We start from the raw sequence: 27,697 nt of genomic DNA, 5'->3' as shown, positions 1-27,697 counted from the left end.
ATGGCATTCCAGATAATCAGGAATATATTCACGAACGCCGGAGATTCAATGGTTTGCCACTGTAATGTCTGCAACGTCATCGAGCTCACCACTTTAAGTAATTATCGTAAAAATATAATCACTCTTTCTATAATGAATAAAACATTTAATATTTCCAAAGTTGTTTATTTCGTCTATTTTTAATTCCTCTTTTTTTCTTTATTTCAAACATTTAATTTATAACTTTCGAGACTCTCTGACGCAAAATAAAATTTTTTTGCCAGCCTACCTAAAAATTCTTTCAAATTATTAAAATTTCTTTTATATAATTTTCTATAAAACAATTTTGACATTATTCTGAAATATTCTTTATATTTTTGTATATATGTTATTGCATTTATTCTTTCATATAAATTTTACGTCCAGTATCTATATATATGTACATACATTTTCATATCAAGCTTTATTAACTTTTATTCTTATCACATCTACCGGTCTTTACTATTTATCACACGTGCAAAATAATATCATTTTTGTCTCAGCTTCGCTGCCCTACCAGTCTTAAAAGAATTACAGTCTGTCGCGCTTAAAGAAAAGCTGAGTCCGAAAAATCTGTAGGATCGGATATCATCGAGTAGAGTCACGAATGTTCCGCGCCGTTCGAATTTTTGAAGGACGGAAAGATGAGATTGCCGACTCAACAAAATCTATGTGTTCCGACGATAATGTCGAAATTACCAAATTACTATCTTCAGATAAAGACCAGTCATTGCGTACGTAGGTATCGTACACATTTAAGCTGATTGCTAAATCGAATCACATATAACTTTAATATATCAAAGTATTTATATATTTATTTTCTAGAGTCTGTGTGTGTGTATTTTGTAATTTTAAAAATAAAATTACAAAATTACTCTAGTCTCATTTATTGGCTTTGCTTAAGATGCTGTTAATGAAAATAGATCAAAAGATATTTTTATATTTATATTCATATATGTCGCGCGTGGATTCGTTATTTTTCATCCCATACTTTCATTCATTTATCGTATAGTTCGTCATGCTGATCGAAAGAAATCAGTGTAGTAGAATTTTTACACAGATCGAGCTTGGTTGGAGAATGTGCTGACAGAGGCGTTGCTGCCATCATAGATTAACGTTAGCGGAGTGAAACGGGTCTAAAATACACGAACGTACAGGAGCGTTGCGGATATAAGCAAGCCGTAACGGTTACCAACCTACCCGTTCAGAAACCACCTCTATCTATCCTACCTATCCTACTAAGATAAGAGAAAGAGAGAAGAAGGAAAAGTGAAAAAAAAAAGACAGAGAGCTACAGCGGTCTGGAGTAAGGGATGGTCGGCGGCGGTGAGCTCGAAGGTTGCAGAGATGACTGCGGGGTTGGGGTTGGACGTGATCTTTCATAGCTGCTTGATTGGCCCAGCATGCGAGCAAATGTATTGTCCCGGTTGTGGACGCCGGTGGTTCGTATCAAGATGGCAAAATATTTAAGGCCGTGTTAAACTGGCAACAATAAAAGGAGACACGTTGATGAAATCAAGATCGCAAGAAAGTTGTGCGCCAGGCCGACCCTGCACGTTCACGCTTAGCTCGAGAGAAACGCCTTGGAAGAGGTCGGGAGGAGGAATAAAAATAAAAAAGGAGACACAACCGAGAACAGCCAAGTTAGCTTCCATGTCATTATGTCCAATAACTAATAAGACATTAATAAGACTAATAAAACGAAACGAGAGTTATTAATTGTCGTTTCAAAATTGTCTATTAGTATGTTTTGATTATAGTGTGTGATACAAATTTATATCCTTGACAAAATATAATTATAAACGTCATAAAAAATTAGAAAGACAATTATCGTGACAATTACTAATTATGTTCACCAACATAAGTAATTAATTTCTTTCTTTCTCTCAATTTCTTTTCTTATTGATATATAACATATGAATATGTATTATGCAAAGAGTGTGTGTGTGTGTGTATGTGCGTGATAAATATTATTACTATATTCTCATATTAGACATTAGAAAAAGGTAATAAAAACAAAAACGCCAAAACATAAAAAAGTATTTAAATTGTATGTAATAGAAATAAAAATAAAAAATAATTATGCTACTATCAATTTATTATCAATTATCGATACTATGAAATTTAATACTTTCTTAGCTTATAAAATACATTTTATATATACAACTCTCTTAAAAGTAAAAAATTAAAAAAAAATTTCTTAAATATAGATTTCAAAAATATAATAATGCATGATTAATATATTTAAGAAGCGTTTTATATTTGCATATTGACGATACGCTGCTATTGAGACAAGTATATATACGGGAGATTGAGGAAAACACTTGGTTCCAATAGTCTACAAGATTGTCTGTTCGACATAACTCTGCCGACTTCTGACCTCTCGAAAATTACAAGTAATTACGCCGAAGGATTCGGAACGATCGACACGTGAATCGTGCAAATATCATCCGGTATCACGAAATACCTGGTTGCCACGAATTGCAACGGAGATATTGGGAACAAAGGAAGGAAAGGAAGAGTGAAGACGGCAAAGACCGTGCCGAAAAGAAACGACTGGAGTCATGACTCTGCTCGTAAATATTAGGCGTCCTACCCTTGATTGGGGCGTGAATCTTGTGGCACAACGTGATATACAATATGTCTACGGATATGTTCACCGATATAAATGCATACGCATACACGCTCACAATGTACACGGACAGGGGTTAAGCCAGTAACTTATTTTTTTACCAAGGTCGAAATGATATATTTGATCATGCCGTATCGTATCGTGCCTCTTAACCGATTCGATATCCCATTCCTCATTAAGTTTTTGAATTCTCAAATCCTTTTTCTTATATTTTTGAAGCAATTCCTCTTCCCCTCGCATACAATGCCTCCATGCCCTTCTCACGCTATAGATTTCTTTGATACGCTTCGACCGTAAGATCGCTAAAAGTGCACGAGAAGAACAAGAACCGTCTTTTTAAATCCGCTTCCTAAACTTTTATTTCTTAGTAACCGAAAGAACTTGAAGTTGCTATAAAATCGAAAGGAAAGGAGATGGATCATGGGCGCGTTACTGAATCGTACATTCAGTAATATACCCTAAGGGCTACATCGCCAATGGAAACCGAACAACAAATGAGAGAGATAGCAGGTAAAAAAGGAGACAGAGAGAGAAAGAAAGAGAAACTGTGTATTAATTATATTTTTTAGATAAAGGCCTTGATTTTACATGTAAAAGTAGATGCATATATTTCGATTCTTTTCAATTCTTATTCATTTTTTTTATTCAATTTTGCATCAACGGAAGCTACGCAATATATCTCAGTAATATATTTTATAAAAAGCTTTTGATTTTAAATATAATAATTGTGACAGTGCAACTGTGTGGACATGAAATAAAGTAATACATTTTTATTGAATAAAATTTATCATCCTCTCGCGTGCGGCATGCAACTTGCCTCGTTATCCCGAAGCGAATTTAATTCATTTCAATCAGCCAAACTCTACTGCCACCCTTAATGGTGCATCAGCCGGCTCTTGAAAACGGGAAGGACTTCTGAAAAACGCATAGTTATCTTCTCGTTCCCGATTTTATTTGCCCCCCCATTTTATTTCCGTCAATGTCCACCACGTTTACGATACGTGCGCGAGTGTGTATGATGCGAGATGAAGAAGGAAGGGGAGGGATTTAAGCAGTTTCTCTTCAACGGTGCAAACCTAATGACGTACGTGCTCGTTCGCTTCGACCCTCTCTCTCTCTCTCCCGATTACCTCCACTTCCCGATCCCCTTTCCCGTCTATTATCCCCTGCAACCTCGACCGCTCCTCTTCTCCTTCCACCCTTGCACCCTTTCGTCTCCGCCTTCTCCAAGCCCTTCTAAAACCTGCCTGCAACTGCAGAACTTAACGCGCGTACCTAGTTTCGCAAGCGTAACAAGAAGTAACAGCTGCAGCGAGTCCGCGGCAGCCACCGACGATATATCCAACGAGAGATCGAGCAGACGAAAGTAATTATGTGGAATACATCGAACGTAATCTCCGTTCCCGGTGCTCATAGGCCACGAATGCCGCCCATCCACCAAGATTCTTGCGTATACGAAGGAAGTTTTGATTTATTGTTTCGCTTTCCCCCCGCCATACCGCTCGTATTTTTTCTAATACAATAACCGTAACAAAATGAATCAAGCTACTCTCAAACAATGAATAAGTGTATGTATGTGCAAATCTCAAACAATCTATAAAATTATAGTCTCTTATAAAAGTAAAATCAAATATAAAAATTTTAAAAAATTATTGAAAAAAATAATATATTTTTCTAAAATATTATATATATATATATATATATATATATATATATATATAAGCTGTAAAAATTTTTATTTACATGCCCTGCTGCTTTCTTCTCCTTCTCTTTTCTGTTGAACATACTGAAAATCTTTTTTAAAATTTTTGAGACATTACATCTCAATTTCAGTAAGATTGCTGTATTGCATTAATTTTGTAAGAAATTTTAATATTTTTCTTTTAATACTTGATATTTATATACATATACACATATAAATTACTTAAATGTGGGTAAGTAAATTGCTAAATTATTTTATCAGCATATTTACACACACACACACACACACACACACACACACACACACACACACACACACACACATGGCAAGCGTAGTATTGCAAACTCGGCAAGACTAATAGCAGAATGGACGATTTAATTACATCTACGTAAGTCGTATTGGAAAAGAATAGTGATTGATCGTTTGTTATGCTTAATATCATAACTTTTGGTGGTACATTGACCGATTTCAAGATGATGGAAGACTTTCTTGTGCGCTTTTTGTTCACTTTTTTTTATAATATTTTAACACGGAGAAAAATGTCAAATAAGCTATATATAAAATTAAAGTTCCATTAAAGTTCCAAAGCGCAATTTTTAGAAAAAAAATTAAATGATTATAATAAGTGATTAGTATAAATCCCTCGTTTAGAATTTATTACATCTCGCTGATCAATAATCGTTGTTTTATTTATATATTCATGTTATAGCCAATTAAAGATTTTTGAAAATACTGAAAATCGCAGTAATTACGAGAATTGCTCTCAACTGGACAACACATTTGATTTTGTTCACGTGTTTTTGATTTTAACTACGTGTAATATATATATACATATATATATATATCGATTATAAAATATACGATATGGAACATAACAACAGATAGAATATAAAACACTTTATATCCAGTATGTTATTTCTATCTACAAGTAATTGATACATATGTATATGTATACAACTGTGTTTATAACGTTTTCATATCACAAACATGTCGCGCTTGTTTTGCAGCGCAATCACAGTAATTGTAAGTACACAATAATCCGAATTTAATGTACGTCGTCTATTATAACGTATCCATATATTATGGAGAGAGCTAATCTATTCTTGTCTATCCGATCGATATTGAACTCTTTCGTCAGTCTTATCGGAATGTAAATAGTGGTGTTGGAGCGGTACGCGAATTCGAGTTACGGTGGAGAGGCTGATGAAAGCGTTGAATGAAACAAGTTTGCTTTTGTCTAACAATTACGCTGAAACAATGAGGTAGCCCGCCCTACGGACAAGGGTGGCTACCCTGTTCGGCAGCTGCCACCTCTTATACTCTCCTCCGTAGCCGCAACGGAACGATCACCACAACTACCGTTGGTGCACCGACATAGCGCACCAACACAAATCCCGCCAATCCCAAACTAATATCAAACTCTTCGAAAAGAAAAGGAGGGGGACGCCGAAGATTCACCCTCCATTTCTACAGTTATATCTGTATGTATGAAGAGAAAAGATTTAGGTATCCCGAGGTATATATACATGTATTACACTCGTATGTATACATCTTACGGTATAGATGTACGGGTAGATCGGCGTTAATGTATAGGAGCAACTAACTAAAACCACCGATCGTGATCGTGAATGTGTGTTGATCGGTAATCCGTATGCTATCGCAGTATTCACACACGTGAGAGAGAAAATAGAGCGGACGGTGTGTGTGTGTGTGTGATGATTAAGGATAGAGATGGGGAGAAAAGAGATCGAGAAATAGGTCGGAGCGGTAAACCCCCTACGAAGTCTGGAAGTAAAGCGGAAGGAGAGGATGTTCCGCGGCAAATAATTGATTGTATTAGGCGAGTTAGTATTCCGCCCGTGCCATGGATTGCACGGCCAAAGTCTTGCCGCGCAAAGCTTCCAGTGGCCTGTATAACGCCATGTATGTGTACGTAATGTTTATATAGATGTAAGATACATACATACCTACACATATGCATACATATCCCCGCAATACGACAAATGTTTGCGGAGAGTCATAGGCCTCGCGGCCATCCCTCGAAACATTTTCCTTAATCGAACCACCCTGATGTAATAATAAAAGATTTCAGTTCTACGAGATTGTAAAAGTATATAAATCTTATAAAGATTTAAAACGTGAGTCGAGCTCATAATTTGCAAAATCTACTTTATACACACGTTTAATAAAAAGAAAAGAATAAATTTTACAAATAATAGTACAATTGTCTAATATGATTTTTTTAATTCGTTCTCTGTAGCTTTAGACTTTTATATGAATCAAGGTAATATATTGCAACTAGACTTTGTTTCACGAATGGATTATAATCCCTGTAATACGGCCGATTCGTCGGCCGGATACAACTATGAGTTTGCAAGGGAAGTGCATTCGAATGCTGTGGTCGTGTAAAATCGGACCGGCACGCTGACATTTGAAATATTTAGAGAGTTGTCGATTTTTCGAAGACGTCGCATTTTTCATTGCCTCGACGCTCGTAATTGAATGGTAACCCAAATCTCGGGATAGACCGACCGCGCTTGTTACAACGCATCGCAACTCATCGGATGGATGAGAGCACGAGACAGGAATCGGAGAAAATCTTGAGCAGAGATGTAAAAAGAAACAGAGAGTGAGCGAGACAGAGGGAACATAAGCGGGAGATGCCAAGAGGGAGAGAAGCAATTCGATCGATCAGGTCGCAACTTTCATAGGAACTGGCAGAGGATTTCGAAGACGAGGAGGCAGCCGCGGACGATGTGATGGAGAAAGAGGGAGACAAGAGGAAGAGAGAGATAGAGAGAGATAGAGAGAGAGAGAAGGAAAAGAGGCGGCAGCGAGGAAAAGGAACGTTATAAGAGAGACGGGCGCTGCCTGTCGGTATTCGATGCCTATACACATCCAGCCAGGTGTAGAGAGGCATGAAGCAAGCCGTAAGTAAGCTGTAAGCCGAAGCAGGCCGAAGAAGGGGGAAAGTATGAGAGAGACTGGATGGGCTGGCTCTGACTGGCAGGTTTCTTCATCGGAGAAGCCACCGGAAATGATGCTTCCCTACCCGATACCGGGAATATATTGTCGATGGCCGCGCTAAGAGCCATATCTACGTTCATGTCAATAAATGCGCCATCGACGAAAATATACTTTAAATATGAAACAGTCAGGCGCAGCAACGTGCCCCCGATCCCCATCGAGATGACTCCCGACAGGAACATGCCTTGCACACGCCTCGATATATACTTTGCTGTCCGACTACCCTTCTTCCTCCTCCGCGCTCTCTTAGTACGTGGTGGGTTCTCATACACGCGTGTTCCTCGTCTTTGGTGAACTTCCGTAAACCTTGTTTCGCGCACGGAAGCATGACGACATTACACATATAGACGTACGTGGGATTACTTCGCACTCTCCATGATTTCTTCAAACGTATTAGACCCATTGATTCTTACGTAGCCAAAAATATCTCGTTCTATCCTCGTTTCCCAAGATACAACGACTCGGTACGAAACTCGGATCAAATATTTTCGAGAAAATTATAAAAAAATTGCTTAAAAATATATTATTCTAAAAATATATTGTATTTGTATATATATATACTTATTTATTTTGAAGAATATAAAAGTATATAAAAATCTATTTTTACGATCACACTCTTTTTCCTACTTTTTTTAAAATATATTTAAAAATTTTTTAAAACATGAATTTAAAGAATTTCTATGTGAATAATTGTACATAATAATCTTTGAAATTAATAATTGTAAAAACTTTTTGATATTTGGTATAGTACGATTCGCACAACATTATATTGCAATATTGTGACAAAGATTTTTTTTTTATTATTTTGTTCTTTAAATAGGAATGCATCGCGTACGTTCCGCTCCAATTTCTCCATTGTCTTACTCGAGTTTTTATCCAAAATGATCGATAGTATTGACATTCACATAAACATTACTACGACAAATAAGAGAGTTAGTTTTAATAAAATTTGTGGTTTAAGATTCTGATAAAATATGTTTTTGCAAATTTGAAAAAAAAAAAAAAAAACAATTAAGACTATCGTTTCGTCAAAGAATTTTTTCCTATAATATCTTTTTAATATGATCCTCTTTTTTTAATAGACTCGGTACAAATTCTACAATCATTTTGCAATATATATATATATATATATATATATCCGCGTCATTTTTACTTCAATACAACCTTTTCCTTATTAGATATTCAGATTAATACTGCATAATCATTAAGAAAGAAAATGTTTTCCTCATTTTGTTTTCCCCCCCGTCTTTCTTCCCTTTGATCTAATCATGCCTGACAAGACAAGAAGCACGAATGCGAAAACGCGCTGAAATTTAAAGTCTACACCTACATGGTTCATAGATGTTTGGCATCAGACGCTCTTCGTTATCAGAAACGAATGCCAATTATACTTTAACCAACTGCGAGTCCAATTTGTGAACCGACTTGTGGAGGGGCCTCAAAGTTCGGACGAAGAGGCCTGCACTCCAAGCGTGCTGTAGTGCTTATGCTTGCCTCACGCCACTGAATAACAAGAATGTCTTGCCTACCCTCACACAGACGTTTCAAGCGGTAATGCATGGAAAATGTTGTATTCTATTCATCCGCTTTATTCCTCGATCAATATACGCGTAAAATTCACAGTATGTTTTATTATACGTTTTATTAATAAATATTATATTTATTAGCAGATGACACGAATATACTATCTTCACAATAATTCATAATGCGTTGAAAGTCATACAGAATTCTGCATTATATGTTTAAGCGAGATACATAATTACTAAATATCGTAATTATATGTCTCATTATAAAACAGATATAAATTCGCTTGCTGCTATACTCGCGCGAATCGCACGCATATGCGTGATGCAGGGAACACGCGTGGCCTCTACACCACCGTTAGAAAGAGTTCGCGTATGAAGATTGAAAATGGATTTTCGAAACGCAATTTCCCAGCGAGGAAATGAAGCGCGTGCACGGCTCGGCGGCTATACGTATTTGTGTTGAACCGTATGCTGAATATTAACAAAAATAATCAAATTCGCCCCTTACTACTACTAGTCAACTACAATCAAGCTTTCAACAGTTGAGCAATTTTATGCACACATAAATCGCATAGCATTATTTTGCATAGATACAAGAGGGAAAGAAGAAAAAAGAATACAAGTTTGCACCTAATTTGCCAGGAAAATGAAAATCGTCTATCAACGATTTTAGAGAGAAAAAGAAATCATTAAATGTCCAAGCATTATATATATTATCTTAAACGATATATCTCGAATGTTATCTTAGCTGTTATCTCAATCGTGGTTTAAAATTTGAAGTGGAGAAAAGTTATTCTACATATATAAATAATCTAATTATTTCTTCAGATATTTATTTCAGATATCGATGCACATGCATAACAAACTAATTAAAGCTTTATTATTCAAATTATAGCTTTGACAATATCTGTAAAATTACCGTAAAATTATTATTGCTAAAGTCTCTTCTGTTGCTCTGTCATTCACTCTTCGACTATTGTTTGTGACGTATCATATAAAGCTGACTGTAAAGCGCATACTTTGCGCACGACATTGTTTTTGACTACCAACGAAACAGACTAAAACACAGCGACGATGCGAAGCAGCTGCCACAGGCAGACTCATTTCCAATCATTTTCAAACATATTTCATATCCAGGTTCGGAAGTCGATTAAATATCGAGTGGTTCGATTTCATGCCATGATTAATATTGTCCGATAACATACGCGAGGAATGTAACGCTCGTCGAAAACGAGCGAATTACAGGGATAAAATTTGTAGAATGCCATTTTTCTCCGGCTGAACAATTAATTAATAGTACTTCATTTATGTCGAGGGTACTAAAATTAAGCATTATATCGAATATTCTGCCAAATTTCTATGCAGAAATCGTATCGACCTTTTACATTTGCATCTGTTGCTAAATATAATGTTCGATATATTTGTATTTTAAGGAAGAAGAAATTTCGTTGCTAAGTTTGAATTGCTACATATATATCGTATTATACACACGATTAGAGATCCAAAAACAACCTTTAATAAGATTTATTATTACTAAGCATCGAATATATTAAACATATATAATATATTCTACTTCAATTTATATTTTAGATATGGAAAAAAATTAATGAAATTTATCGGAAAAAATAGTCATATAAAATAATCAAGTGAGCTAAAAAAAGTATTCAGAATACAAACATCTAAAAAATACACACGCTGATATGCAGTGCGTAAAACTTAATATACGCACATCGTACGTCATATTTATATTTATTATTACAGACTGTTTATAGCGCTACGTCCGACTTGATACCCCGTTTTCCATAACGGAATCAAAAATAGATTGATTTGCGTTTTGTCAGACGCGCCAAGTTTATCGGCAGATTAACAATAATTATTCTACGAGATCCATCAATAGATACGGTTAAATGAGTATCGAATCGTTCGGAGTCGCGGACGCGATAAGCCGTTAATGGAATGCCGCCGCGAAAAAAAAAGGAGAGACGAAAAGAGACGAGGCCGATAGGATTGCTTTTAAATTCGGTTATCTAGCGGCGCACTATATTCACTGTACCGGCAATAACTTAGTTGTCTAATACTTCACAGATCGCGGCGATTCGACGGTGCGTGCGATGCGCGATGGAAAAGTCGGAACTCTATACTATAAATTTCCTATAGAATTTACGAAAAATATAAAGCGCGGATAGAAGAAGACGCTGAATAAATGAGGGAAGGATGAGAGAGCGAGCGCGACCGATGGCAGGGAGCTGTGAAGCAGATTTCCATCCCCCCTGGGGGCACCGCGGGCAGCCAGCCTCCACTAGAGCCGATTAACGGGGTAATTTATCAAAAAATAAACGCACGCTTTTAAGCTGATATTTTGTGACACGCGGTGCAAGCTTGCACAAAATATCCCAGGTACGATTCACCTTCGCTACCTCGGTCCTCGGATAATTATCGGACATTCCGTAGGTCGTTAACTCTTTTCCATTCTGCCTAAAGCCGTCGGATAGTACCCATTTTTTTCTCGTTTTTTCGACTTGCGCGACCAGAACGCGCGATTACTCCATGATTATATTACTGGTAAAGTAATAGTCTACTTGAAAAAAATGAGAAAATAAAAAATGCATCCATTGCACAATTCTATTTTTTTTTTTTTTTTTTATATTATATCTCATCCTAAACTTTAATTTTGTGAGACTACTTTTTCAAGAATTATAGTAGTATTATACAAGTTTCATTAAGTTTTCTTTGAAATGCTAACTTTTTTAAAAAGTGTTAATTTTTATTTTTCTCGTGTTATTGCGGGAGATATAGAAATTGCGAAATTTGTCTATGCAATCTTGCCATATAAACATTTTATCTATATAAATATCGCACACCACAAAATGTAGCATGTTATGTTTACTATATTTTATCAAAATATAGAATGTTACTCGTTCTATTTCTATATTCTCTCACATTTTTTGTTCTTACGCATTTCACATATAATGTTCGATACGAGTTTCAATATTTTTTTTTTTTTTTTTGACGAAATATTGATAAAAACCACAGCCATATTATTTCATATAAATGTGTTCCTTTTACGCAAGCGGTTTTTCAATTTAGTAAATGCTCTTATGATACACACACACACACACACTCTCTCTCTCTCTCTCTCTCTCTCTCTCTCTCTCTCTCCTGTATGAGAGAGAAAAAGAAAGAGAGAAAAGAGAGAAAGAAAGTTTGCTTGGAAACAAATATTGGCCACAATTGATTTATATCATCGATCAATATTCGCCATCAATATTCGACATCCACACTGCATTTTGATTGTCATCTCGTAATTAATTAAAGGTTTTGTAAAACAGATTTTTTACATTTTTATTTACATAAAAAAAGTTATCTACTTCTTGTATTATTTTTATTGTGTTATACATAATTCATGCAAATGTCTTCATTAAACTGCTATCATTGTTAACAAAGAGAGGAGACTCTCAAAATTCTTTCTGTCCATATTTTATTTTCTTAACATATATGTATATATGTATGTATTAAATGTATATTCAGTGATAAGCAAATTATTTATTAATATTACAACTCTGACTATGCACACATATACACACGCCAGTATATAGATATCGTTTTGCTACTTCTTTGACTTTTCACCGACATAGTCGGCGTGAGCCAACGCACGCCGAATAATCCACTATGAATATAATTAATTCAGGATGAGCGTGGGAGAAGGTCGCCGTCGTGGCTTCGGCCCTTTAATGTCCCGTACAGGTGTTGCTGATGGCAGACTCGAGCCGCTAATGTATTGACCGTTCTTGGATACGTCGGATCGCAAAAATTTCACGTAGCGGGGAAAAAAATGGATGGGCGTCGGTATCGGGGGGTACCCGCGGGGGCATCGCGCCTCGATCGAGGCAATCGATTTTCGCTCAGGCAAGATCCGAGGCTGGTGACGAGTAAAATTGCCGGAAGCGATGTCAGACAATATTTCGCTCGTTAAGGGCCGGCGCTGCGCGCCCAGGAAAGGCGGACGGAGGAAGTGGAAGAGATATTAAAAGTAAGGCACGATGGGCGAACTTATCTCATTAGAACAGCTTGTAAAGCCAATCTCCGTGCAGCTCTCGTCCCAACGTCGGGTTACACACAACTTTCAACGGCGATTGAGAGTTCGAACTTGTCCCTTTCGTGACTGGTAGACCGTCGTCTCTCTACCCCCGCCTTTCCTTCTATCGGGGAAATTCGAGAATAAGAAAAAACGATGCCCGATCATGGTCAATCCGCGTTATCTCGAGGTAAACTAGGTAATTCTTTGGAATTGTGCTAGTTGCTGTTGATGTTTGTGGGCGCTCAGAATCGCGACATTAGTAGTTCTATTATTGCTGTGAATAAACTTACATTTAAGGTACTAAGAGGATAGAAAATTTTCTTCCTTGAGAAAAAGAAAGAAAAGGAGAGAGAGAAAAAGAGGTACAATATCTATGCGAGGGTTAATAAAAACTACAAACTTACCAAAAAAAATTATTTGCAATAATCACTGTAAAGCTTATCAGACACTGGCAGCATCGTCCGTCCTAACCACGATCAACGGATAAATCCAACTGGCTGCGGATATTAAAGTATGCTAAAAAAATCTATATCGCCACCTGTGCCCTTAATGCACTCATATGTATGTGTAGAATATTCTAATGTGATTTCTGATTCATAATGCATCTGCAAAGAACGCAGGCGCGCGAGAAACGGGTAGCGCGTTATATTCCCCAGTTCACATACATAATACAATAATATATTCTTCTCAAAACCACATATTCCGCGGAATTCACTTATCGAAAATTCTTCTATCTTCAAAGAAACAAACATGAAAAGACTTGTACAAAATCTAAAGACAACTAATATTATGTATAATATCTCGTATAATTGTTTACAATTTAATTTTTACACTGTAACTAAATTATAAATAAATAATATTAAAGTAATAATTGAAATAATAATTAAAATTAAATATTACATTTCCTATGTACAATATTTTTTATCCAGTTTTTTTATCTCAATTATATCAAATATATTACAATCAACATTGAGACTATATCTTTTTATAATTAAAGATGTGTTGCGTTATTTATAATTCCGATTGTCGTGAGATATATTAAAGCCATTTTGGCTTTCAAAGAGAGATATTTGCACTGAGCGACGATAAAATGGGAAAGACCGTATAAACGATATTCGTTAAGCCTGGAGGAACGCTGTAAAAACGATACCATAGACGCGATGCTGACGAAACGCAATTTTGATCAGAAAGCGGATTTAAATATTTCTACGAATTTACTCTGCTTCAAAACGCTGCATCATTGTCTGAATCGATGAGATTTACGGCTTTTCGTGAAAGGCCTGGCGGATTGTAAATATTTCCACGTGTCCTCTCTCTCTACTTTTTTTTTTTTTTTTTTATTTTATCCGCTCTATTTGGGCGAATCCGTTTTAATAAGCACTCGTTGGTTCTTTATAGATGATTAATCTCACACGAAAAAGAGTGAAACACGCGGGAGATCTATCTTCAATTTACGATCGAGCTACATCGCACTTGTATATATGATATAATCTTCTTTCACAGAATCCAATAAACTGGAAATGGGACTATAATTATATTAGGCAAAAAATATTTTTCAAACTATAAATATCTCTCTCTCTCTCTCTCTCTCTCTCTCAAAATATTTTAAAGCGCTCTTTGGAGGTACAATAATTTTATATTAAAATGCACGATAGCAAGATAGCCGTTTGTACTTGGTTATTTGAGAGATATTTGTTTCTTTCGCTTATAAAATCATGGCAGCTGGAATTTATCAATAAGCTGTAAGCAAGCGTACGATTATATGTATACAAATGTAAATTGAAAGAGCAACAGAAAAGAATTTTACCTTTATAATTTTCATCCATTATATACACATTCAATTCCGTATTTTTTAATTGTTCTCAAGATAAAGGATGTTAAAGTTAATATCTTAGACAAAGTTGAGAGTCGCGAGATATAATAATAAGGGCAAGATAGGACTGAAAATGAAGATTAATGCAAACAAAATGGTACATTGCTTATACGTATATCGGGGCATTATGTTATAAATTAGCTATTGTTCGATATCTCGCATGTTGATACAGCTAACTGACGAAGGATAATTTAGCTTAGCCGCGTTCATCAGAATATCCGCGAGAATCGCTACGAGCACGGCAAAATGCCCTTTCTAATTAGTATGTCGGCCTGTGTGGAAATTATGCCCGATTTGTCGGCGATTTGACGTGTTGCGGAAGGCTGCGAAATACGCATTTCACGTCGGCACTGCTCTCCTTGTTTGTACCCCCTTTCAATCGAATAATTACACGAATCTTGTCAAAACATCGAACAAACATTTATTATTATTAGTCCTACAAATGGACTTTTAACTAACGATAAGGGTTCTATGTATGATAAATATAATATATATTCCTTATGAAACCAAGTAAAATAGATCAAGTTCGTTTTCTAAAATTCGTTTTATAAATGAAAATGTATGTAATATAAAATCAATAATTTACTACATTTAAATTTAAATTAGTCAGGCTTAATTTATTGCAATAACAAAAAATTGTCAACATAATATACGCGTGCGCGATAATAAATTGCCGATCGCAGGCACGAGCGCTGATTGTCGTGAATTTGAAAAACAATTAGTGAATTGTGGTTTGTGCGCCAGCACCGCCTCTATTTGAGCGTGCCCTCCACAAATGTCCCGCCGATCTCATAGCGGTCGTCGCACACGTATCCAAATTCATTTGCATATACGGAAAATGGTGGATAGAAACCACGAAAATTTCGTGATGCGGTTTCACGCGAATATAATGGACCTGCACCTAAAAATTGGCGCGGTGACGCAACGATAGACGAAAACTCATTCGAACGTATCGTATTGGTATGTATGGAAAGTCGCGCGCGATAGTATCTCTCCAATTTCGATCAGCGAGTATGAGAGTGTGGATTGTGTCACGATGGCAAACATATACCTGCATAAAGCTGTCATTATAATACATAATAAAGAGCTTTACAAAATATTACGCCGCAACAAATAACCGAGAGATCTTTCCAAAAATAGTGAAACATCTCGTCGAACATCTCACCGACTATATGCCGTAGTGATGCATAATTCATGTTTTCATTTCGTAATTTTGCATTTCGCATTCAAGTGCGATGTGTTGTGCGAAACGATTTTTGTATCCTTTACAATATATGCGGATGACAATTTTATTTGTTCTAAGAAATTTTATATGTTTCTAGATCATCCCATATATTTCTAGATGATACTTTTATTACGCTCCTTTTCGAATCGATAAATAAGCGTTTAATCTGTATAAATGCCATGTTTTGTATACAATATATATATATATATGTATATATATATATATATATATATATATATATATATATAGTATTTGTACATAAAACATATTCGTCTCTCAAATATGTTAATTATAAATAATTTTCTCCTAACACAATAAGATTAATTCAATGAATACTTTTATTAAAAAACTGATACTTTTGAATCTCCTATAGAAATTAATAACTATTTGGTTTCTGTTTTTCTGCAAACAAATAACTTTGTTCACGCGACATGCTTTCTGAAGAACAATGAAATATTTTATACTTGTTAAATATTTGGTTGAAGAGTATATAAATAATTAAATGAAAGAAATTTTAAATAGAAACGAAGAGCAGATGTAACGCGCACTCTACCGCTCACAGTGTATAGCCCACGGCTAATATCCATATCATGCCGGGCATATATTCCGCGTATTTCCACCGATGATAATTTTATACGCCATAGAAAAATGTGCGTATCTCTGATAATCGATGCATAACAACGTTGGTCCATTTCCAACTCGATATCAATCTGATCTGATTCCGACAACATATGTCAGCTTACCAGAGAAACATTGAGCAGTTTTTTAATTGTTTTAACTGTAGCCAGATATTGAAGGATTTTTCTCAAATTTAATAAACAAAATTTATCCCGTATGCGTAATTCAATCAATCTTCTTATTTTCTGTATACTGCTTATTAAATAATGCAGAAAAAATATACGCAAGATACGTATGATTTAAAAAAGTCGATGAAAGAATTGAAGAGAGGCGTGTGTACACATTAATTATAAGTAATATGATACATAATATTCACAGGTGGCCAAAAAAAAATGAGATTTGAAATTTTTACTGATTTTTACCATTATTTTACACATTAATTTGCATAAAAAATCCTTTTCTCCGATAATCGATATACGTATCTTAACAGCGCCTGTCCACCTTCAACTCGATATCAATCTGATTTGATTCAGCATATATATATATATATATATATATATATATATATATATATATATGTCGGCTTACCAGGCATTAAACTATTTTTAATTGTTTCAACTACAGTCAGATTGAGTTATTATACGTAAATTTAATATTTAACTTGTATGTTCGTAACACGATTAACGACCTGATTTTTTTTTTATGCAAACAAATAATATAGAAATAATACATCAAGATGTGTAAATGTTTTAATTAATGCGAAGAAAACTGTTCGTTATAATATCGTGTACTAATATTTCTCACACATAAATAAATTGTTTGTTTTTTCGCGTGAAAATTAAATCATAAATCTATAATAATTAAATGTTTATCTTCGCGAATTAAACAAACTCGAATCCTTTGACTTCTTTTTAAATTATCTTGTATATAAGATATATGAGAGATGTGTTCAAGATTCGGAATTGTAAGAATGATACAACGCAACCATGACTAAAACATGACTAAAAGACTTTGTTTTATCTTGCAACATCAAGCACGCGTGATCAATTTCTCAAAAGATCTCAATTTCCTTGCACAGTGTATATGTATATCATATATTTCTGTATGAAAAAGCGTTATAAATGACAAAATTTTCAAAATCAAACACACTTTTACATAAAATATCGCTTATTTTTTCGTTTATACGCGCTTGTGATAATCGCGGTTTTAATATTTTTCGAATATTCGGATGGATTCGAAAATAATAAAGTGTGAACAAAATAAATTGTAAAATATAACGTACAAATAACAAATAAATTGAAACATTATCCAAAATAAATAAATATCACGCGCATCCATTACACGGATATTTGAATTCGTGTCACCGCAAAGTAACTTATGTTTTGCTACCGCCTGGGAATTAATTAAAATATAACTGTATATACGGAAACATACATACAATATTTATGTAATTGTTTCTTTCATTTAGACGTAATCAGCCAGATACACTTCGACAGTACAATGCAAAGAACATGATATATAATAATTTAAAAAAAAAATTGTTTCATTTTTTTTATGCATTATAAAAAATATTACTTTTCGTTAAAGTAAATATCGAGGAATGTAAAAATGAAATATCAAACTTAATTTTTTTGTTGAGAAAAGAAATTATGGCTCAAAAACTATCGAAATCAGTGGAAGAGTGGCACGTCAAACTTAAATCTTTTATCAAAATAAAATACTTTAATTAAATTTATATTCATATAATTTATTACATTAATATTAATAAAAATTTTAATGATAAACGCGATATATATATGTATATACAGATTCGAAAATATTCGGCTATGCAGAACATGTGGGAAATGCCCGGCGCATGTAGAAACTTTCCGAGGCATCCGATAAATATCTTGAGATAAGTAAATTCGTGAATAATCTCGTCATCTGATACGTTTACGATAATTCAGTTGCAATAAGTATATTACTTTGAAAAGATTCCTGACACGAAATGTCATTGCACACAAATACAAGTGGCATTTTAATGAAATATTGTCACGAGAGGGCAAGTATGAATTCTAGAAAAGCAATGAAAAGATTCCTCATAAACCACTCCACAGCATGCGCATACAATTAGTCGCGGATCTCTAATTTACACGTTTACGTAATTCAACATGCGATAATTAATTGCTTTAAATCTGCGATAATTTACGCCACCACATTTCGAAACAACTATCGCTCTACATAATTGAAAATAGGTAAAAAGCGGTTGCTATAAAATATACGAGCAATGCAGATTTACCGATTCGTTGCGTTTTCTATTTGATACATCAAAAAGTAATAATTAAAAATTTTTTAAAATATAGAATACAAACTGCACAATTATATCAATATATCTTATTATGGATGCAAGAATAAAATACTTTTTTAGTCCATTACCACGATATACTACCTAAATTAATAGCATTTGTAAAAAAATATAGTGAAATAATTTCTTTGCCTGAAAAATTTGTTCATTTAATTTTGCAAAATTAATTTCGTGTAATTATATCATAATTACGAAGGAACAAGTGCATCGTGCAAATTTCTACAAATGATGCTTGTATTATCCGATTGTAGTATTAAATCTATATAATGTGCAATGTTATGTGATTTTGATAATAATCAAGATTTCAACATACTAATTAGAAATAAAACTTCTCTTGTAAATGAGGGAAAATCGCAGAGAGAAGCAATTATTCGCAAATCACTGATACACAATTTTGCATCGAATCTCAATACGCATTATGTTTCCCAAAAGGATTACGTACGTTTCGACAACGAATCCGAATTAATTAATCTAGCTAATTCGCGAGGCGCAACGTGAGGCCAAATGGTGTCGAAACAGAAAGATTTATTTTCAATGTTCATCGAGAGAACAGCAGAGCAATCTTTTATTCTTTTCTCTCTCTCTCTCTCTCTCTCTCTCTCTCTCTCTCTCTCTCTCTCTCTCTCTCTCTCTTTCTCTCTCACCATCGTGATAATTGAATTTTTATAATGATAAAAATTCTCACGTGTCTCTCACGCTCAGTGGACAAACGTTTATTTGCTAATGAATTTTATGTAATATATCCGACTGATTTACGCTATCAACAAATAACCTATCTGGACTGTCCACTTTCTAAATTAAATGCCATCAAATGTTATCTTTGAATGCCACGTGGAGTTTTCGTTTCATCAATTTTGCAAATCAATGTTTGTAAAATCGATGAAACGAAATGTCATGCGTTTTCTTTAAATCACATTGTGGCCGGTATATCTACGAAAAAAATATTTGTGTCTATTAGCACTCATCTCTTTGATGTAGATTGATAAATTTTTGCAGGCCGGATGCGTAACGAAAAATATATATATATATATATATATATATATATATATATATAGAGAGAGAGAGAGAGAGAGAGAGAGAGATTGATACATCATAAAAAAAGAAAAGACTATAAGATAGTGGGATACCGCGAGATGCAAGAGAGAAGAAGAGAGAGAGAGAGAAAGAGAATACGAGCCATTGAAAACGGACTATACTGGACTATTGGTCCAGTGGCACAATTCGTGCGCTTTTTCTCACGGCTATATACATGTATGCGCAGCAAATCGAAATTCTATCTCTCGACGTTGCGTAGGAGGGAGCAAAAAGTGGTAGATCGGTAGAGTGCATGCGAACATCGTATTCGGATGACGATATCCCAGCTTCGTCTATACATAAGCGAGCACGGAATGTGTGTATCGCGTGTGCAACTCAAACCAAATTCGACTGCACGGAAGCTAAAGGGCTTTTTTATACGATGCAAACCAACCATACGCAACGCGAATAAACTGAATGTGTGAATTGCATCTCCTTTCCTCTCGCATAATAGCACGGAAGTATAAAGTATTCGCAATTTGTTATCCTACTTGTTATGAAGAAATCTATATTACTAGTAACAATAATTATTTATATAAAAATATAATAAATTGCTACATAAGAGAGATTATTTTTTCTGTTCCAACATCTTCCGTTATTTTTATTAGTGTTATTATTAGTGTTATGTCTTATCAATTTTCACATTTGACATTATTAATCGATCATTAGGAAATAGAATTATCGCAATGTTTCAAAAAAATTGCATCATGTTATTTCACGCAGTATCAAATTTTCTAAAACGCTTCAAAATTACGAGATTAAGTATCAAAAAGATTCAAAATTTTAAAATAAAGCTTTTAAATGTAATTTGTCGCATAGATGATTTCATTTTTCGATGAAATATGCGAGAAGAATAAAATATTTTTTAAAAAGTATAAAGAATACCATTACAAAAAAATAGAGATAGATCTATATATATATATATATATATAGAGAGAGAGAGAGAGAGAGAGAGAGAGAAATCCCATCATACGCAAGCATGATAAATACCGGAGCGCATAATTATCTTTCCATCTTGCAATGGCGACTTTTATGTGAGGATAAAATCGGACGTATCCGACAATGTCGTATTTCCGTCTCCCACACTTTTCTATACGATATCGCCGTACGATATTTCATTTTTAATCGTCGACAGTACGTCGAATCGGGTCAATCGGCTTTTCTTTCTAACGGCGTTTCGCTCCGTCGTGACGTTCAATTTCCTTCATACAGTCGTTATCGCTGTATTCAAAAGATGAGTATGTACATGTACAACGGCGACATGTATGGAAAAGTTTGCGGGTATATGTGGACACGATATTGACATTTGGTCATTTGGTAAAAAAAAAGATAATCTCAGCTGGCCAAAAATATCTACAAATAATATTAATGTATATAATGCATATAATATTAATGTTGCTGTTTGCATATAGAGTCATGTGCATAATTGTAAGCTATTACTTAATGAAAAAGTAACGTTTTCGGTACAAGTAATATCAAAACTTATTCCGACTTAAATCAAAAGTGCCGTATGCTTTAAGTCATCATATGTTTTCAATTAATTCGTCACGCAGATTGCTATTGAATCACTTTTGTCTCTTAATCATTGGCATGTACAATATTTATGTTGTACAAAAATGTTTTACAATTTTGCATTGCGATAGTATACAGACATGCATGTAATAATATCATTAATCTTTATCAAGGAAAGGAAATAAAATTACAATAAAATTATTCAGGATGCTTTTCTTTCTACCAAATATTAATTTTAAGTAAATACTTATTGACTTTTTTGAATTTGTGTATCAGAATAATATGCGAAACTTCATTTTGTAATTATTATTTATACTTAACTTATTTATTTATTTGTATTTATTTTAAAATCTATATTAAAAGATTTTGATGGTAATTAATAATAGAGATAGAAAATCTCTAGAGAATATAATTAATTTATACATCGTTAAGCCACTAACTTTCTGTCAAAATCGACGAGTTATAAATGTTTGAAAAATTTCAAGTCAAATGTACAATCTCAGACAAAGCCCTGATCAAAGTCAATTTTTAATGTTATATTCGATAAAAATCACATTTTCTTTTGTCTTGCGTATCTGAAAAGTAGCCTGGTCCCAAAAGGATTAACGCAAAGAATCTTTGTATAATATTAAAAATGAGCCACCGCTATCGCGCGACATAACCGTGCGCAAGTGACGGTGTTCCCTATAAATTTGCAAGAGCAGACTTTCGTATTCGCCTGGTAGCTTATCTCGCGACAGTGATGCCGACGAGTCGTGCTCCGTGCTCCGTGTTCGTATACGAACCTTATCTCGATCGCAAGATTCGACTCGGAGGGTTTGTACATAGGGATGACGTGTGGGTGGCTCATATCGAGCTATGCAAAGTTACGCTGTCACGTCGAAAAGAGGAGCAAACTGAGATGCGGAAGAGAAAGAGAAAGAGAGAGAGAGAGAGAGAGAGAGAGCAAGGTGCGAGTATCGGTTCGGTTTCCGATGCTTGTCGCGAATAAAAGTCTACGAGACTCGAAATAACGATAAATCTCCGCGCTATACCGCAACATTCGAGGCTAATTCGCTTCAAATCGATAAACAAGGAATTGAACATGACACGAATAACGGATTATGTGCCATACGATTACGCGCTTTTTGTCTTTTAATAGAGAAATAAAATAAAATCACTACAATCGCCTAAACAGCTGTGCAATCTTGATAGAATCAAATCAATTTTATTTCTTATGTCCTCATTTAAATTGTCAGTTATTATTTCAAGAGAGATTATACTATATTTATAATACAATATTTCATAAAAGAGATTAAATCTCTGTATCAAAAATGAAAAAAATTTATATAATTTTTCTTTTATCTGCAATAAAACATAGTATAATAAACAATATTTTGACATAATCTTTTGAGATGCACTGACGAGCTAATTTATATTATGTGCTTATTATCTTTTTAATATTCATCTAAGATATTAATTCGTTTTCTATGAAATTATCCTTTCACGATATGCACCTTTGACGATAATTTAATTACAAATCACCTAATGAGAATTTAATGTGTTTGGAGTAAAGGAGACGAGCCATGCTGTGTCGTTTCCTCACTTGTAATCCAAACATGGCCGTACTTAAACGATATTAAAGTCCTTCTGCTTGATAAAAGTCGAGCCAACTTGAACGGTGCACGAAGCAAACGGCAATTTCACGCGGGTACAAGAAAAAACGTTTATCTTTCGGCAAAATGACACTTTTGCTCTTGGGTCGTCTTCGACCTTTCTGAGAAACAAGATCGTACACAGAGAAAACGACATGAAGAAATTACGAAATAGAAATTCAAGAGAACTTTCCTGATTGTTTTAAATTAAAATCTCTTCAATTAAAATTTCCTTTCCAATATATGTTTTTCCGTTTATTTCCTATAAAAAGCAAGCGAGAGCGAAACTGAAAAAGCCTCGACATTGTGCTTCAGCTTGAATTGTGTTTTTTATTATTATTTTCCTCTTATTATAGAACGACTGGCAACCGTTACATCATAATTATAATGTCACCTCGCCGCGACTAAAAACTCATTATTCTTATTACATAACGTTGCTGGCTGCACTCTTTCTCTCTCATTACCATACTTTCATGGAAAAAAGATATCATATTCTTCCAAGCGCTCTACTTTCTCTTTCTCTCTCTATAAAGCTCTTATTTTTGTTTCCAATACTTACCTCCTTTCCATCACTTCCGTCACTTCCATCGGTTTAGCCACCACCATTCTTGTAGCCCTAAGCACTTTTCCAGGCGCGCTAAATAGCAGCCAAGATGAAAACTTAGCGGTTTCGATGCTGCAATTCTCGATCTCTGGTCCTTTTGAAGGGAAGAACTTAGCCACTGAAAAAAAAAGTAAACTGTAAAATACTCGAAGAGGGAGAAAATAATCTTTAATTATCCGATTAATCTCTAATTAAATGATGAATGAGCAGTATAATTTTTATAACTTATAATATTCGATTCGTAATGTGTAATTAAGTACATTATAAATTAAAACCGACTGATGTACTTCTGATTATGAATTTCTGATCAAAATCATAAAAAAACTTAAATGTCTAAAAAAGCACATGTCATACAAAATATTACGGAATAATGCATGACATTTTAAATGTGCATCTTGCATTTCCATTCAAAAAAATTAGACAATCTGATCCGAATAATATAAAACTACAAGTGTCATAAAAAAAAATTTAAACAATCTTGTAAATTTATAAAAAAATTTATTTTTTTCGTATAATCCATTGTCTTAATCCAAAATCTAAAAACCTTTTGCAATTAAAGCCACTCGCACAGTAGCATACCGGTTAATCGAAATAAATCAAAAGATGTTCCCGTGAAAAAAAAAACAGAGAAAGAGAGAGAGAGACAAAGATATTTTAGTAAAGTACATGGCTTTAGAAAATAGATAGGAAGGAAGAACCGCACTGGATTTGCACTGAACAAAATCTACGCGCATAAGAAATTCCGGAAAAACTTATCCCTAAAAGTTTCTTAACGTCGTGCACAGTTATTCTTATGCAGAATAAGAATTGAAAATAAAGTGAATTAAAAATATATTTGCAAAATAAAAAAAAATCGGATTAATAATAAATCAAACTTTATAACAGTATAGAGAAAGATTTGTTATTGATTTTAATAAATATCAAGACTAATCTTTTTTTGAAAACGGAGCGTCGTAGGAAAAATTTTTTTTCTACATTTTCGATTTATTTTTACATCTAGTAATCCCTTTTCGTTTGTATTATATTTCTCGATGCATCCTGTATATACCAAAAACTTTTAGTTTAAAATGTCAAATCCCGATACGCGCACTCTGTAGACTTAAACATAATTTATATGTACCATATGTCCTCGGAGAATTGAGCAGAAACACACCGAGAAATACCCTCGAGTGAATCCACACCGCAAGCAACGGCGTGCCTGCAGGGGTAGGTGGATTTTGCCCCCCTATCCCTTTGCCTCCCCCTTTTTCTTCGTTCGCTTAGGTTCTTCGTTAGCGGTTTCGAGGGCGAAGTGCCGCGGAGTTAGCTAATTGGTTGAACGCCTCCGGCGGCTACTCCCGGAATCGGTGAGATATCCTAAATCCTTCCTCGATCGTGCCTCCCATCGCCCTCATATCCTCCGTTTTCTCTCTCTCTTTCTCTCCCTCTCTCCTATCCCAAATCTAACTCCATTCCGTATCTATATCTCGGTACCTCGAACGACGACGAACGATGTAAGGAGGGAAAAGGGAGAAGAAAAAGGAGAAAGAAGATGTATACACACAGTTACACATATATACTACTTTCTGCGAGATTACGAAATCGCGTTTTCGGCGTACGCACGCGAATCCAGGGTCTACGAGAAAAGCCGGAAACGTTTCGGGGGTACCGTCGACCGAGTTTATCTTGGAAAAGTTTTCACCGCTGTGTGTCCGAGGATAAGAACGAAATCCGAGATCCCGCGCGGTGACAATGAGAGGACTTCTCTATTCGATATCCCCACTGCCACCCGATAATATACTGCTGCCAATTTCGCCGCTGAGAATTGCTGCAAGATATCGCGAACGACCTTAAGTTGTCGCAGTAAATATCGGGGACTATTATCTATTAAATGCCGATACGTAGATTTCGCTCTTTATGGTTTGTTACGATTTCATATTATTTTAAATTCGCGATATTATACATTTTCAATTCGATATGTATTATAGTTCGATATATTATTTTGAAAGTGTCTATATGTGCTAAAATACCTCAATTTTATTTATATGCCACTATTTCCTTCAAATATACACGGTATTTTGATACACAATGTGATTAAAATATCCACGATTATATCGAGAAATTAAAAAGTTTTGATAAAAATTTAATTCGCAGCTGATGCAGCTGATTTCTAATTTTAGATATTAAACATATTAACAACTAAATCTTGGCTCTTATATTAACTAATATAAACTCTTTAATTAATTCTTAGTAACTGATATAAACTCTTAAGAAAAAATCTCATAATGTCTCTGAAGAGACATAATTCGCCAAGAATATTAAATAACTTTATTATTCCAAGTTCTCTAATAAACAATCTTGCATTACAAAAAAAATCAACTTGAAATTTTTCTGAAAAAGATCTACAATTGAGATCGAAGTAGCTGCTAAATAATGCTATATACTTCCTTATACAAAATCAGAAATAAGAAAGTACTGAATATTTTATAAATTAAGCAGAATCATGTCACAGAGATCGCGTATTGCGACACGTTCTCGCAAAAATACAACACACAGCGTACAATTTTCGATGTAGTCTTTTCGATTACGGTTTATCGCTTCTTAAATTCGCGACATCACACATTTAATGCCGCGTATCGGTAATATATAGGCAGGTACGCGCGCGTGACGCGAAATATTTCTTTCGCTGTCAAGGACGCGGCCGCGTGCTTTTTACGAACAATATTATCACCGATATGTTCGCGCGGACGACGCCGATGCGGATTTTCCGCTGAAAGTTCCCCCCTCCCCTCCCCTCACCCCTCACCCCTCACCCCTCACCCCGGAAGAACCCGTGTTCGTTTTAATCGAAATGCGATGCACGCACTCGTGTAATTTCGTAATCACCTCGCACGGCGGCAGGACAAGAGGGGGTAACAAGGGGCGCGCGACCCGGGGTCAAATTGAAAAACACGACTCCCGGAGTTCAATCTACGATAAAAACTATAGCGCGAGCTGTATCAAGTTTCGCGAGGATGATGCGATAAACGATTGCGCGCGCTGCCGCGCAAAGCTCCGGCGTTAACGCGTTTAAATGTTTTTACGATAATCTGCATAACGTGCGCGCGGACGATATATATATATATATATATATATATATATCGGGGCGAAAGTTCAAAAGCTCAAAAGAGAGGACGGCGGATACGCGCTCTGTAACAAGTATAATTGCCGCGAATTGATTGCTGCGCGGAAATAACCAGGATCGTTTATAAATTCAATGCAAATATTCATCGCGCATTTATATCGCGAGAAATTGCAGTTGCCAATTAAGCTGGCGCGCAACTTTTGTGTCGGTATTCTTTGTATGATTATAGAAAATATTATCGGCACAAATTGAGGCATCAACGTTATTTTCTAGGCTATGTCTAAGCACGGAAAAAATTTGAATCTTTATTTCGCCAATTATTGGACTCCCAATTTGTCATGAAGATAAATACGAAAGTGAATCACGCTTCTAAAATTTATTACAATGATGCAGATCGTATAAAAACATTATCTTTCTTAGCGTATAGACATGAAATAAATATCGTACTTTTATAACATATACATATTAATTAAAAGATAAATGTATGTGTATTAGCAATCAATTTCAACGCAAGTAACTTTTTAATTATTTGGAGGCTAAAGAGGACACTCCTCCAACTTATTGAAATAAACATTATTATTAGTCAACATTTATAAGTGAACATTCTAATATAAAATTATGATGGCTTTTAATTCTGCATTTTATCCATGTTAAAAAGTTTCTATTTTACCTGTTTAAATGAGAATTTTCTTGAAAATACTTGAGGAGAACAAATCGGCGTGAAAAC

General features: G+C 34.7%; 1 protein-coding gene across 1 annotated transcript in view; it reads right to left on the bottom strand.

The window, feature by feature from the left end:
* The window catches only part of LOC126857012 (lachesin-like), a 194,548-nt gene extending 166,851 nt beyond the window's left edge, over positions 1–27,697 (bottom strand). The window contains exons 1-2 of the mRNA XM_050606079.1: positions 27,641–27,697; positions 23,823–23,985 (exon numbers count right to left, since the gene is read on the bottom strand). The gene's annotated coding sequence lies outside the window, so the exon portion shown is untranslated. The remainder of the gene's footprint in view (positions 1–23,822; positions 23,986–27,640) is intronic.

This window comes from Cataglyphis hispanica, chromosome 20, assembly GCF_021464435.1.
Source record: "Cataglyphis hispanica isolate Lineage 1 chromosome 20, ULB_Chis1_1.0, whole genome shotgun sequence".
In the NCBI taxonomy this organism is placed as follows: Eukaryota; Metazoa; Arthropoda; class Insecta; order Hymenoptera; family Formicidae; genus Cataglyphis; species Cataglyphis hispanica.
Note: the sequence above shows the minus strand (reverse complement) of the source record. Positions and strands in the feature narration are given on the sequence as shown.